The sequence below is a fragment of the Cetorhinus maximus genome, chromosome 31 (assembly GCF_964194155.1).
Source record: "Cetorhinus maximus chromosome 31, sCetMax3.hap1.1, whole genome shotgun sequence".
NCBI classification, from domain to species: domain Eukaryota; kingdom Metazoa; phylum Chordata; class Chondrichthyes; order Lamniformes; family Cetorhinidae; genus Cetorhinus; species Cetorhinus maximus.
Window position 1 is genome coordinate 546769 of NC_135909.1, and position 15697 is coordinate 562465.

Below are 15697 nucleotides of genomic sequence, written 5' to 3' on the forward strand. Positions count from 1 at the left end.
GAAAGGGAGAGGGAAGAAATGGAAAGGGGGTGGGGATGGGGGAGGGAGTTCAAGATCTAAAGTTGTTGAATTCAATATTCAGTCCGGAAGGCTGTAAAGTGCCTAGTCGGAAGATGAGGTGCTGTTCCTCCAGTTTGCGTTGGGCTTCACTGGAACAATGCAGCAAGCTAAGGACAGACATGTGGGCAAGAGAGTAGGGTGGAGTGTTAAAATGGCAAGCGACAGGGAGGTTTGGGTCTTTCTTGCGGACAGACCGCAGGTGTTCTACAAAGCGGTCGCCCAGTTTACGTTTGGTCTCTCCAATGTAGACAATGTAGGAGGACATCTTTACAATGTTGTGGTTTTACTATTGTTTTGTTGAAATTGTAGCTCTCAATTTACACTTGTTTGCTGAAGTCAAGAAGGTGTTAAAGGCACAAGTGCGTTTATAGTTCCCAGGTCAGGACAGTCGACCTCTCAAAAAGAGCTGCTTTGAGACATACTTTAGATGTTAAATATTCTGACAGGATCATTATCACTCAAGATCCTCAATAAACTGGGTTAACTTTATTGCCTATACATCATTTGACCTTGTTAGGGGTGGGGGACATGGTGAAGAGTGTGGATTACATAGGATCACTTAGGATATATGGCACAGGACAGGCCGTTCAGCCCAACAAGCCCAATCTGGTGATTGTACTCCCCTTGAGCCTCCTATCATCCCTCATCTAAATTTATCATCATAATAATCTATTCCCTTCTCTCTCAAATGCTTGTCTAGTTTCCCCTTAAATGTATCTATACTATTCACCTCAACCACTCCCTGTGGTAGTAAGTTCCACATTCTCCCCATTCTCTGGGTAAAGAAGTTTCTCCTGAATTCCTCTATTGGATTTCTCGGTGACTATCTTATATTGATGGCCTCTAGTTATGTTCTTCCCCACAAGGGCAAACATTTTCTCTGCATCCATTGTGTTGGGATGGTGTTGGTTATAGAACGTGTCTGTTAAAGAAGTCTTCACAGTCTTCTGTATGTTAACAGCAATTCTTTATTAACCACTTGTAGCTTTATATACGAATATACAGTAGAGGGTACAGGCATGGAGCTATCTCCATCTTAGGTCTTAACACATCTCTGGCCAGCACCACACTGACCCTAGGTCTAGATTATGTGCCTTCTTACATCACTGTGTGGGCAGTACTGTACTCAGTCCCACATTAACCCAGTATATACCAGACCCTTCTGCAGCACGCTCTATCAAAATATTTCATAATTTTAAAGAGCTCTAATAGGTCACCCCGCAGCCTTTTTTCAAGAGAGAACAGTTACTGATTGCCCTACTGTGTATTTTCTGTTTTATATCACATTGAAACATATGTATTCTAAATGACATTGAGACTGTAGGTTGCATTCTGATACTGAGCCACTTTGACAGATCTCTTGTTCAGGTCCAGGTCTGTGCTCAGTTAGTTGACCTCAGTGTAAACACCAACTTTTTCAAATCCCTCCAATGCCTCACCCCTCCCTATCTCTGTAACCTCCTTCAGCCCTCCAATCTTCCGAAATTCTGGTCTCTTGCATATTTCATTTTCATCACTTTGTCATCGGTGGTTGTGCCTCCAGCCATTTAGGTTGTGAGCTCTGGAATTCCTTTCCGAAACCTCTCTACCTCATTCTCCTCCTTTAATATGTTCTTTTAAATCTACCTCTTTGACCACTGTCCCAATATCTCCTTGGTGACTCGGTGTCAAATTTTGCCTGATAAAGCTCCTGTGATGCACCTTAGTTTTACTACATTAATGGTGCTATATAAATGCAGGTTGTGTTAGTATATCACAATTGACTTCATCTATAAATCATATCCATTTTATTTTTACTTGCATGTATTCAATTTGCTAATCCCTTCTCCCTCTTTGTCTTCTGTCAGTTTATCTTTGTGCTCTACGCAGACTGAAAATCTGGGTCAGCCTGCAAAACGTCAAAACTGCAGCTAAGTAAGGCATAAAAAAATCTTACAATGCAGATGGAATGTGCAGAGTTTGATGCAGAAACTCATTCTGCTTGATTGTTTGCCTACAAACCAATGCCAGTTGATAGATGTACACTTAGTCTGAGCCTCTGTTCCAAATATTATCATTATGTCTTTGAACTGGTGCTTATTACACTGTTGTAATTGTGTGAACACCCCTACTGTGTAGAGCTGACCATCCCAATTATTGCTAACACTTGCCATCCTTCATTTGAATCTGTGATGTCTGTCACTTTGATAGCGTGCTTCTGTGCAGTCCAGGGTTCCCAAATTAGCTGCTTTAAAACAACAGCAGCATTTGCTAATGAGCCAGATACCCTTGAGAACATTTCATTTTGCCTAGCAAGATTACAAATACACAGGGTGGAATCTCTTCTCCCCATCCCTCCTTCCCCACACAATTCTCATTTATTTTCTTATTTCAGGATAAGTGTTGTACAATAACCACTTATTAATTAACAAGAGGTACAGCTTCGTACTTTCTTCAGCTTAAGTTTGTGCACAGTACAATAGGTTGCGGCGTATAAGCTGACCCAGTGTATAAGACAATACCATTTTTTTGGCCCCATAAATCATGCTTTTGCATATACTTGGCATATAAATTGACCCCTCCCACTCCTTTCAGCCACGAGGTGCTAAACTTGCATTAGTAGTCAGCCTCAGTTTCTCACCCCACAAATGGATGACTTACCATAACCATATAATTTGGCACAAGGAGTTTAAGGCCCACCCAGACAGAGCTGACCCCACGTGGAGTGAATTAACAACACAGATGGTGACCATTCACACCCACATCAGCAGTTCACTTTTGTACACGGCATTTAAGTCAAACCCCATTTTTGGAGGAATTTTTCAAGGCTTCAAAGACTGATTTATATGCCGACATCTATGGTAATTACTGTCAATGTTTTAATAGTTTAGTGAAATATTTTTAGATTCATAAACAATGAATTCATATACTTAATTTAATGCTTTGAGCTCTGTGGTGTTGCACTAAGATGTGTACATTAGCAGATTCCAAGTTCAATTCCAGGTCTGCGTTCAGTCAGCTGATGTCAGTCAGGACAGTGGGTAATTGGCTTCAGTGCCCTGGGAGGTGAGGGTGAGTAAAGTCACTTAGCATTCCAGCTCCTGAGTGTTGACCAATGACCCCTGATAGCAACTACCTGTATGGGCTTTAGATTGAAGTGGGATTAGCTTTAGTTTTGATACCTCCCACAGTCAAATAACTTGCCAGCAGTCACTGCCTGGACGCACTCATGCAAAATGGGCAGCTGAGTGATTGGCAGGATGGCTGCCAGTACCTATGAAATACTAACATGAGTCAGTGCCTTCAGATGATGCGGGGAAAACTGTAAAAAAAAGTTAACTTTGCACTAAATGCAACACTATACCTTTGTCATACCAGTAATTTACCCCCTATTCAGTATCTCATTTAGTTATATGTCTGAGTATACCATATGCAGTTGACAGTCTAATTACAGTTGGATGCCCTAGAAAGGTTCACAGTTGTCCAAATTGTACAGTATGTCAATCATCAGTGTAAACCCTAGTTCAGTAATGATTTTCTGCCAATTGGTGTCAGTGATGTGTTCAGTAAATCCTGTACATTGTTATGCAGTAACACAACATGAACAGACATAATTGCTACATTGTCGTTTGCCCCATTTTCCTCCTTGTTTTAGAAAATTGGACATGGGAAGCTGAAGGGACTACTAAATCTACCATTGCTCCTGTGTTAAGCAGTGACCTTTCTGAAGTCCCAGACTGTGTCGCTTCACAACTCAGACTCGTCCACTCCCTATTCAAAGGTCTCCAATCAGGTTTCCTTGCCCCATCCACAGCACTAAGACTGCACTGTGAAAATCACCATAAGTACCCTATGTGACTGCAATTGTGGTTCACTATCTCTCTTCATTCTCCTCAACCTCTTCATTGCTTTTAACACTGTTGACCATTCCATTTACCTTTGGCATCTCCCCATCACAGTCCTTCTGCATTTGCTTCTAGTCCCACTGTGGACTTGCAATGCCTCCAATGATTGCCCCAGTCTTCAATCTTTAGTGTCCTCTTCTTCACATGCATGGTATTCCTCAGTGGGGGCATCATCTGGAAGTAAGGGCTGAGTATTCATATGTGCTCTAAGGATTTCTCTGTCTCCTCCATTAACCCCACACTGTTGCCAATTTCAAACTGCCTATCTGACATTAAGACCTGGAAACACCAACATTGAATTACAGTTGCCGCCCTTAGATTAAACCCAAAAGTTCAGAACTTTGTTATCCTGTTCAATCCAAAATCAGACTTCGTTCTCCATATTTGAATCATCACTGACCACTTCCTTTCACCTTGACCTCTTCCATCTTTCTACTGAAACCCAAATCCAAACATTTAGCACCTCATATCTGGACTTCTCCAAGCCTCATTCAAAACCTGTCAGATACTTCAAATAAGTGACTGTAGTCTGTGTTCTTTCTCAGCACACTAAGTCCCAAATTCCAATTCCATATGGCTCCATCAAATGCTACAGATATGTGTGTTCCTGAAATATTCACTCTTATCTCCTTGGCACCGCTCCATGATCTCCTTCAGCTCGATGCCTCAGTGAATGTTCTCTGCTCCTTCCACATTGTCTCATTGATCATTCCTTGCTCCCTCTACTCCCTTATTGGCAGTTGCACCTTCAGCTATTTGTGTCCCTGTCCTTGATCTGCAGCAACTTCTCCTTGACATGACCTTTCCTGCTTTCAGGAACCTACTCAACACCCTTCTCGTTGAATGACCATTCTCACTTTCTTGCTCAGGTTCATGGTCCTCTTCATTAGCCACCACCCTGTAAACATATGAACATATGAATTGGGAGCAGGAGTAGGCCACTCGACCTCTTGAGCCTGCTCCACCATTCAATAAGATCATGGCTGATCTGAATGTAACCTCAACTCCACATTCCCATCCACCCCCGATAACCTTCCACCCCCGATAACCTTTCACTCCCTTGTTACCTCTGCCTTTAAAAAAATTCAAAGACTCTGCTTCCACCACCTTTTGAGGAACAGAGTTTCAAAGACACATGACCCTTTGAGAGAAAAAATTTCTCCTCATTTCTGTCTTAAATGGACGACCCCCTGTTTTTAAACTTAGTACTTTGTGGTGTCTCCTTGTAAGTACCGAACAGTAACCTTCCACTTTCAATTCTAAAGAAGGGATTCATGCGAAACATTAAGCTCTCCTCCCTCTTTCTGGAATCATAGAGTAATGACAGCACAGAAGGAGGGCGTTCAGCCCATCGAATTCATGTTGGCTCTCTGTAGTACAATCCAGTCCGTCCCATTCTCTTGCTCTGTCCAATTCCATTTGCTGTGTCAACTTTGTTTCTGCTTTTGTTCCAAATTTCCATCAAAAGCAATAGTTTAGCAGAAATAGTTGAATAGAAATTTCATTTTCTGTGTAAATGTTAGCTATTGTTGCCGTTGCTGATCGATTTTTTGCGTGTTTCAATGGCTACTTAATTGATACCTGCAGAGTTGACCTGCTGGGAAAACATACCTAGCTGGTTAGGGAAAAAACCTAAAAATAGGATTTTAAGCATGTTATGCAACCTCCCACTTCCTTGAATTGAAATCTTCTACTGATGTTATAGGCTTATTCTCACCTCCATTTCTTGCATTTGGAGTATGCTCAAATTGTACAATATTTGTATATGGATATGTTAATGGATTAAAACAATTGTTACAATAGTGGTCAAAGGAATTTTGTATTTTACGATTGCATAGTGTGATTTCACCCCAATTATCTGTTGAACTTGGATAATACGGTGCAATTGTTCCTGCAAAAATAGGCAGCAACGTAAATTTCAACTTTAAAAAATCTCCTGGAGTTTTTAATTTTTGGAGGCTGAGATTAATGCTAACTGTAATTTTATTTTAAGGTCCTCCATCAGCCCCAGGACCTCAAACCAAAATGCAGGCATGTTTATCAATGTATATGATATGCAACAGTATGTGTGCTGCTAGTCCAGTAACAAGCAAGTTGCAGTTCTTTTCAATCAAGCAGGTAGGTGTTGGAGGGAGGGGGGCGTTGGCTGGATTCGGGGCGGGGGGAGCTCACCCAGCTTTTCATCTCCTTCATTTCCAGTCTACCTTCATCCTTCTATCTATTGCCTGTGCTGGCCAAAGATAGGCACTATTCTCTGTGGCAGCTATAATTCTGTGTAAACAGCTGACGCCCTTTGCACGCTGAGGGATATTGTGTCATTATGAGGGATAGGCAGTGCTATTTGGCTGCCTTTCTGTGCGGTCTTGTCTCTGTTCATCTTGCCTATTGTCACACTGTTGGCATCCCTTTGAGACTGCGCCAGCAGTTTGGAAATTGCATTCAGATGTGACAGCTGCACAATTTTAATTTTATATTTAGAGCTCATTTTCATAATACAACTCTTATTTACCTATTTAAAATCTGAAACACTTAAGTGTTAACTCTTCAGGGATTGGACAACATATCTTTATCAACATTTCTGAGAATAAAGCATTGTATATCCATGTTTCTCTCCCCCCCACACCGCCCCCCGCCCCCCCCTCCCAACTTTCTCAATCGCCTGAATGTGAGAAGTCTGGCTGAGGTGCAACTCTGAAGTGCTGCCACCCACCAGCTTCTCATCCAAATTTCCATTTTTTACTTATTATCCCAGGCAATGCCAAGCTATTTGACTGTGGGAGCATCACAGCCAAGGCTGATCCAGTCCACAGCTGACATCAACAGGCACATTTTCTAAGAGAACCCATAAGCAGGAGCCCTGACTGACTTTTTATCCAAGTTCCTGGGGCACCAGGCCAATTTAGTCCCTGGCTCACATTTACTATTTCATCACAGATCAGGAATTGAACCTGCAACCCTCCTAATTTGCAAGAGTTGTCAGCCTTGGCTCAGTTGGTGACACTAGAGTCATGAGCATGCAATCCAGGCTGGCACTTCAGTGTAATACTGAGTGAGTGCTGCACTGTTGGGTGGCACTGTCATTCAGATCTTACACCAAGGCCCTTCTGTCTTCTCAGGTAGATGTAAAAGCATTGCACTGTTTGAATTAGAACAGGGGTGTTCTTCCTTTCATGGCTATAAAGCACTTTGGAAGTTCTGAGGTTGTGAAAGGTGCTACGGAAGTGCAACTCCTTTGCTCTATTATGGCTCAGCCGCTACCTGGATAAACTCATTGAGTTATTCGGGAAACTCCTTCAGTTGCTTTTCTACAAACCCTACATGCTCAACCTATACATTTCGATGTCACAGTTGCTGAAGTTATATAGTGCAACTGGCAAGATGATGAGTGAACTGACCTCTGTGATTCAATGTAAGCTTCCTTAAACATGGCAACTGATGAATAACTTAGAATCTAATTTCTTCAGAATTTGAGCTTTCAATGATCCTAGTCAGTATGTCAATAATTTGAGAGCTTAGAAGGGAATTTGTTGAATCTGATACGGTCTACCTTCTGTGCCTCTTTAACCCTGCAACTACTGTGTAGCTAGTACTCTACCATGACTAAAAAAGCATATGGCATGTTTTTCTTCCTTACTAATACTTTTATGCAATACAAGAATTTTTAGGAATGATAAAAGTCATTTGGTCCAACAACTCCAACTCTTTATGACAGAGAGGTGGCTGTTGAGGAGTCTAGAACTAGGGAGTCATGGTCTCAGAATAAGGGGTCAGCCATAGGATGGAGATGAGGTGTAATTTCTTCACTCAAAGGCTTATAAATCTTTGAAATCAGCTCCAGAGATCTATGGATACTCAGTCCTTGAGTATATTTAAAGACAGTGATCAATATACTTTTGGATACCGAATGAATTAAGGGATATGAAAATACTGTAGGAGTTGAGGTAGAAGATGAGAAGATGAATGTTAGAGCAGGCTTGAGGGGCCAGATAGCCTACTCCTACATATAGATATAAAAATAAAAACAAAAATAAAAACAAAAAACTGCGGATGCTGGAAATCTAAGACAAAAACAGAATTACCTGGAAAAACTCAGCAGGTCTGGCAGCATCGGCGGAGAAGAAAAGAGTTGACGTTTCGAGTCCTCATGACCCTTCAACAGAACTGAGTAATATTAGGAGAGGGGTGAAATATAAGCTGGTTTAAGGTGGGGTGGGGGGGGCGGGGAGAAGTTTTGGGTGGGGAGGGGAGAGAGGTTGGGGGGTGGGTGGTTGTAGGGACAAGCAAGCAGTGATAGGAGCAGATAATCAAAAGATGTCACAGACAAAGGAACAAAGAGGTGCTGAAGGTGGTGATATTATCTAAACGAATCTGCTAATTAAGAATGGATGGCAGGACACTCAAGGTACAGCTCTAGTGGGGGGTGGGGTGGAAAGGCTAACGGCATTAAAGGTATAGATTTAAAAATAATGGAAATAGGTGGGAAAAGAAAAATCTATATAAATTATTGGAAAAAACGAAAGGGAGGGGGAAGAAACGGAAAGGGGGTGGAGATGGAGGAGGGAGTTCAAGATATAAAGTTGTTGAATTCAATATTCAGTCCGGAAGGCTGTAAAGTGCCTAGTCGGAAGATGAGGTGCTGTTCCTCCAGTTTGCGTTGGGCTTCATTGGAACAATGCAGCAAGCCAAGGACAGACATGTGGGCAAGAGAGCAGGGTGGAGTGTTAAAATGGCAAGCGACAGGGAGGTTTGGGTCTTTCTTGCGGACAGACCGCAGGTGTTCTGCAAAGCGGTCGCCCAGTTTACGTTTGGTCTCTCCAATGTAGAGGAGACCACATTGGGAGCAACGAATGCAGTAGACTAAGTTAGGGGAAATGCAAGTGAAATGCTACTTCACTCCAAAGGCCCAAACACTCCTTTCAAGTGAAGCAGCATTTCACTTGCAGTTCCCCTAACTTAGTCTACTGCATTCATTGCTCCCAATGTGGTCTCCTCTACATTGGAGAGACCAAACGTAAACTGGGCGACCGCTTTGCAGAACACCTGCGGTCTGTCTGCAAGAAAGACCCAAACTTCCCTGTCGCTTGCCATTTTAACACTCCACCCTACTCTCTTGCCCACATGTCTGTCCTTGGCTTGCCGCATTGTTCCAGTGAAGCCCAACGCAAACTGGAGGAACAGCACCTCATCTTCCGACTAGGCACTTTACAGCCTTCCGGACTGAATATTGAATTCAACAACTTTAGATCTTGAACTCCCTCCTCCATCCCCACCTCCTTTCCGTTTCTTCCCCCTCCCTTTCGTTTTTTCCAATAATTTATATAGATTTTTCTTTTCCCACCTATTTCCATTATTTTTAAATCTATACCTGTAATGCCCTGTCAGTCTTTCCACCCCACCCCCACTAGAGCTGTACCTTGAGTGTGCTGCCATCCATTCTTAATTAGCAGATTCGTTTAGATAATATCACCACCTTCAACACCTCTTTGTTCCTTTGTCTGTGACATTTTTTGATTATCTGCTCCTATCACTGTTTGCTTATCCCTACAACCACCCCCTCCGCCAACTTCTCTCCCCCCACCCCCCCCACCTTAAACCAGCTTATATTTTACCCCCTCCTAATATTTCTCAGTTCTGTTGAAGGGTCATGAGGATTCGAAACGTCAACTCTTTTCTTCTCTGCCGATGCTGCCAGGCCTGCTGAGTTTTTCCAGGTAATTCTGTTATTGTTTTAGCCTACTCCTACCCCTATTTCTTATGTTCCTTATTCTCTGGGAGTCAAGAGGTTAGAAAAACCCCAGCCATGTTTTATATAAAAATCAAAGAGCTAACACACATGTTAATTGCCTGTCAAGGTCCAATAGCCTAGTTATTGTTCATATAGTGGGTGTGCTAGCTGCCCTTATCTGTATATGTGATTCTCTTCTTTGTGACTGTGAATCTGTGATTCTCTCTCTCTCACATTCACTCTGTCCTAATGTATACCTATGATCTTCTCCTCTGATCCTCTGCTCTGTGATTGTGTGTCTGTGATTCTGCTCCTTCTCTCGGTCCTTGTGTGTATCTGATTCTTTGTTTCATGGTTGTACCTGTGATTCTCTCCTCTATGAATGTGTGTATCTGTGATTTATATATTTGCCTTCATCTGTGATTTCTCTCTCACTCGTGGTGCCTGTGTTTATCTGTGATTCTCTCTCTTTTATCTTTTATCTGTGATTCCCTCTCTCTCTCTCTCTCTCAGTCCCTGTGATTCTATCTCTCTTTCTCTCTCTCTTTCTACCCTGTATCTGTGATCTTTTCTCTCTCTCTCTCTCTCTGTCCCTGCTTGCATCTATGATTCTCCCTATCCCTGTGTCTATCTGTGATTTTTGCCATGCTACTCAAATTGTTCATTGGAGAACAGAGGTTTAATGTACACTGTGACCACTGATATAGCATATCTCGCTCATTAAGCAGCAATTATTGAGAAACATGCAAATGCATTCAGGATTTACCATAATTCGGTACAGTTGAGGTTTTAAGCGCTGGAAGAATTCGCAGGCAGAGTTGGAGCATGAGCAGAGCAGACATTAACTGCTGCCTTTTTGATGAGATATTATCCCAGGGCCCCATCTGCTTATTCAGCTGGATATAAAAATCCCATGGCATGATTCAAGAAGCAGGGCACTTTTCCTGTGTCCTTGCCAATAATCATCCATCAGCCATTACCACCAAAACAGATTTATCTCATTTGCTATCTGTGAGATCTTGCTGTGTGCAAATTGGCTGCCACATCTGCCTACATAATAACAGTGGCTACATTCCAAAAGTAATCCATTATTGGAAGTACTTTGGGATATCCGAATGATGTGAAAAGCATTAAACAAATGTAATTTTTTTCCTTGTTTGTCCTTTTTCAGTTTTCCCTCTTAGATCCAGTGAGCACTCAGCATTCTCTCCCAAACAACCTGGCTAAATGAACTGTTTCGGAACCCTAGTAGCCAGGAGCATTGTGAGCCAATTTCCTCTCACCTCCTACTTCACCCTTGCTTCAAGCAGAAAATAAGTCTCACTTTCACTTAACTAGGTCTCCAAGAACAAGGAGTGAAAATCTGGAGCTCGCCCCTGCAGGGAATCACCAGCACAGATTGTTGTATACCCTCCCCTAACACTGCTAACAGACTGCCTTGAGGTAGATTTGTTCCACGTCCCGTTACTAATGGCACCAGGATTGAAGCAACAGGCAGCCTACACCAAAAGTCTTGCTGTTGTATACTGAAGAGTTAACTCATGGTTTAAAATTCACTTTGATCATGAATTTGTCACGCTTGATCACTGTCAGTGAAGGGAAACTATATCACTTCCTTTTTATTAAATGCTGGGGCTTGGTTTTATTGTGGTGAGAATGGAAATGGGTTAGGGGTGGGATGAAATGAGAATTTTGAACCTATGCTTGCTGCTTTTGTCCCTGTGCCATGCTTTAATAGATTCCTGTTGGAAGATTTTCTTCTCTGATTGGATCTGCAAGAAGGCAATTGAATTTCTTAACATTGTAGTAACATGAGCAGCAGGCTTCCTTTTGGGATTATTCATCCCCTCTCCTCTCCTTCTCTTGAAGGTGATCCATTCTCTGCTGGTTAAAAACCTACAGACATCAGGCACCCTCTAGCATATCATGCAATCTTTTTAGTATCATTCATGGAATGTGGACATCACTGGCCAGCATTTATTGCCCATCCCTAATTTCCCTTGAGAAGGTAATGGTGAGTTGCCTTCTTGAACCGCTGCATCCATGTGGTGTAGGTACACCTACAGTGTCATTAGGGAGGGAGTTCCAGGATTTTGACTCAGATACAGTGAAGGAACGGTGATATATTTCCAAGTTAGTGTGCGACTTGGAAGGGAATTTGCAGGTGGTGGTGTTCGTAGGTTCCTACTGCCCTTCTAGATGGTCGAAGTCACGGGTTTGAAAGGTGCTGTCGAAGAAGCTCTGGTGAGTTGCTGCAGTGCATCTTGTAGATGGTGCACACTGCTGCCACTGTACGTCAGTGGTGGAGGGAGTGGATGTTGAAGGTGGTGGATGGGGTGCCAATCAAGTGGGCTGCTTTTCCTGGATGGTTTTGAGCTTCTTGAGTGTTGTTGGAGCTGCACTCATTCAGGCAAGTGGAGAGTATTCCATCATACTCCTGACTTGTGCCTTATAGATGGTAGACAGGCTGTGAGGTATCAGGAGGTGAGTTATTCATTGCAGAATTCTAGCCCCTGACCTGCTCTTGTAGCCACAGTATGTATATGGCTGGTCCACTTCGGTTTCTAGTCAATGGTAACCCCCTGGATTTTGATGGTGGGGAATTCAGTGATGTAATGCCATTGAGTTGTTAATTTCCCTACCTGAAAGGTCTGCCATCGATTCAGCCTTTACAAAAGCTCGTAAGCGATCAGTACTGTTCTGACATCAAATGGTGTAATTTGGAATGAATATTGATCACTGGTCATTGAAACATTCGTACCCTTGATCGCAGATCATTGAAGGACTCGTAGTTTGCCTGTAGAAGTGATCATTCGTGTTCGGAAGTGATCATTAGGCATTTTAGGCATTAAATGCAATCATTAGGCATCAAAGCGACCCAGGAGCATTTCAGTGCAGTTTCCTACATGTTATGATAGGAAAAATAAACAAATCTTACCACTTATTTTCAACATTTTTTCCAAGGACTTCCCTCACCCGTTCCATGTTACCCCTTCCTTCTGAACATCCTCCTCTGTTGCGACTCTGCTGTGCCGACACCACCAGGGTCACCAACTCTGGGGAAGAACAAGGGACTCTTCGCCAGGGGTAGCGGGGTAAAGAAATAGTCAACGTGAAAGTAACAAAGTAAATGTGGCACCACTGAGAAGTAACAGTGCAGTGGAATTAAATTTAAAAGTATATAATGAAATAAGAAAGCTAGCAACTCACCAAGGCTTCGCCAAAGCACCTTCCAATCACCTGACCTTTACCACCTGAAGGGACAAGGGCAGCAAGCAGATGCATGGAAACACCACCACTTGCAAGTTCCTCTGCAAGCCACACACCATCCTGACTCACTATTCCTTCACTGGGACTGAGTCAAAATCCTGGAACTCCCTTCCTAACAGTCCCTGTTTACTTGGCCACTGTTCTTGAGTACCTGATCACTGAGATCCAGGAATTGGCGGGCAATGTGGCGTGGTACAACAAGAAGACCCGCATCATCCTCCACCACTTGCAGCTCACCATCAGCAATGATAAGGACCTCAACAAGCTGCTGGGAAAAGTCACCGTAGCCCAGGGCGGGGTCCTCCCCAACATCCAGGCCTTGCCTGCCCAAGAAAACTGGACATCCCAACAAGGCTTATGCCTGAAGGGGAAAGATCAGAAAAAGATAAAAAGAGAATAAAATTTTTTAAAAACCTCCCAATGCATGGCTAAAAACCACAATCTTGTGGTACATCCTCCCCCCACCCCTTCAGTTCTTCCCTGATCCCATTTCCTCTGCTGTAAATCAGCAACACCCAGCACCCAGCTCTCATGGCCCAGAGCCTTCCCCACCCCCTCAGGCTTCCCAGAAATGTACCTACATGTGACTGTGTGCCAGCCCCCACCCCAGCCTCGGGGCCTACCCCTGACACCCCCTTGAGCCTAGGCCTAAATGCCCCACCCTCAAGCCTCAGTCCTCTTTCCCCTCCCCCCTCAAGCCCTTTCCCTACCAGCCTCTCCCCATTCCCCTCTCTCCCACCATGTTCTTCTCTCTCTCACTGTGTCCCTGTCTCTCCCACTGTGTCCCTCTCTCTCCCTGTGTCCCTCTCTCTACATCCCTGTGTCCCTCTCTCCATCTATCTCCCTCAATCTCCCTCTGCATTCCTCTCTCCCTCTGTGTCCCTCTTTCTTTATCTCTGTGTCCCTCTCTCTGTGTTCCTTTCTCTGTGTTCCTTTCTCTGTGTCCCTGTGTATCTCCCTCTGTGTCTCTCTCTTTCCCTCTGTGTCCCTCTCTCTCCATCTGCGTCCCTCTCTCCGTCTCTCTCCCTGTGACTCTCTTACTCTCCCTGTGTACCTCTCTCTCTCCCTGCATTTTTATCTCTATCCCTGTGTCTGTCCCTCTCTCTGCATCCCCTTCTCTCATGTGTCCCTCTCTCTTCCTGTTGTTTTGAGTTCAATGATTGCAGTGCTTTACAGTCTGAAGTCCTCACTGAACTGATTGTAAGATGGCAGTTTACAGAGCTTCCTGCTTGGCAGAGGTCACATGACTGCAGCAAGTCAGATAGGACATGCAGTACTGTTGCATTTCAAAACCCAAAGATCCCTTTTTTCATAATGAACAAAGGACACAAACATCCCCATTTTCCTAATGACCAAAAGACAAATTTGCATGCACAATCATGTGTAATCAAGTTACCCAAGTTACCCACCACACACCCACTGTTCTCATGCATTAACAACTGTTTGTTCTGCTAGTCAATCTTTGCACCTGCAATGCGTACATAGGCTTTAAACCAAGCAGGCCTCTTAATGGTAAACGTGCATGTTGTCATTGGCTATTCGTCTGGGTGATGTTCCTTGTCCAGAGTGTATTTCCTGTGGCACTTGTTGCCTTGGTAACTGTTGTTATTCCATTGTTGTTGTTGGGAACCTGTGGACTTCTGATGGTAGTTCTGTACTCGGTACACCTGGTGAGATCCGATCTTCCTGACCAGCCAATTACTGTGAAGAAACAGCTTCACAAGCTGTGCGTATATGCCTGTGGTCTTGCCAGTATATTTCGTCATTCACTTCTACCGCATACGATCAAGGTGACAATTTCTCTACACATTTCCCAAGTTTCCAAAAGAGCTGACTCCTGATGAAAGCAGTGAAGGTTTGAACCCTGACTGGCTCTCCAATGTTCAGTTCTGGCAATGGTTTGGCAGTCTTGTCAAAATGTAATTTGGCTTTCTGCTGTATCATCTTGATTTTTTTCACTCACGCATGTTACTACTCCTGGTTTCAGTCGCCTTTTAGCCATTGGAAGATTAGTTTGGGTGCAACGTGACATTAGTCTTTGGACTGGACTATTTTCCATGCCTTCAGTTGGTGCATTTCTCCACTTGAGGATTACCTGTGCTAGATTTGCTCGATTTATTGATGATTCCTTTGGCAATTTTCACTGCCATATCAGCCATTCCATTCAACTGGGGATAGTGTGGACATGTGTAGTGTTGAATTTCCCATTCCTTTGTGAAACGGCTGAATTCTTCACTCGTGAACTGAGGGCCATTGTCACTAATCACAATGTCTGAAGCCGTAACAACTGAAGTGTGCTTTCAGGCATTCTACTATTTCTCCTATTGTCGTTGAAGTCAGCTGGTCTCACCTCCAGTAGTCAGAATAGTAGTCATCAGTGATAAGATAATTAGCACCTGCTGTAGTGAAGAAGTCTACTCCCAGCTTTATCCATGATGAGTAAGGGGAGTGCAAGGAGACAGGCGACTATGTCGAAGTGAGACGGAGACTGAGTGAACAGCAAATTTTACTCGTGGTAAAATCTGGCAAGTCCTTTTCAGGTTTAACTATAGATTAAGAATCAAGGTCTGACATAAGTAAGCTAGGCTAGCTTGTTAAGTAGAGAACTGCCTGGAGTGGCAGTTATCTGTCAATCACCTGAAAGTTGGTTCAAGTGGTGTTAATTACTGTAGCAGCAAGCTAAACTAGCTAGTGACTCATCAGAGGGTCTATAAAAGAAACAGGCTTTTCAAACTGCATGGTCAGTAAGGGACACGCA

At 43.4% G+C, this 15697-nt stretch overlaps 1 protein-coding gene and 1 long non-coding RNA gene across 4 annotated transcripts in view; one reads left to right on the forward strand and one right to left on the reverse strand.

The window, feature by feature from the left end:
• Window positions 1–15697, forward strand: part of LOC144670180 (ADP-ribose glycohydrolase MACROD1-like) — an 886999-nt gene that overhangs the window by 468809 nt on the left and 402493 nt on the right. The gene's annotated exons all lie outside the window — the stretch shown is intronic.
• Window positions 1033–13382, reverse strand: LOC144670182 (uncharacterized). The gene is made up of 3 exons (XR_013573838.1): window positions 12880–13382; window positions 12608–12745; window positions 1033–5538 (listed from the first exon to the last, which is right to left on the reverse strand). It is a non-coding gene; the product is annotated as an uncharacterized LOC144670182 (long non-coding RNA).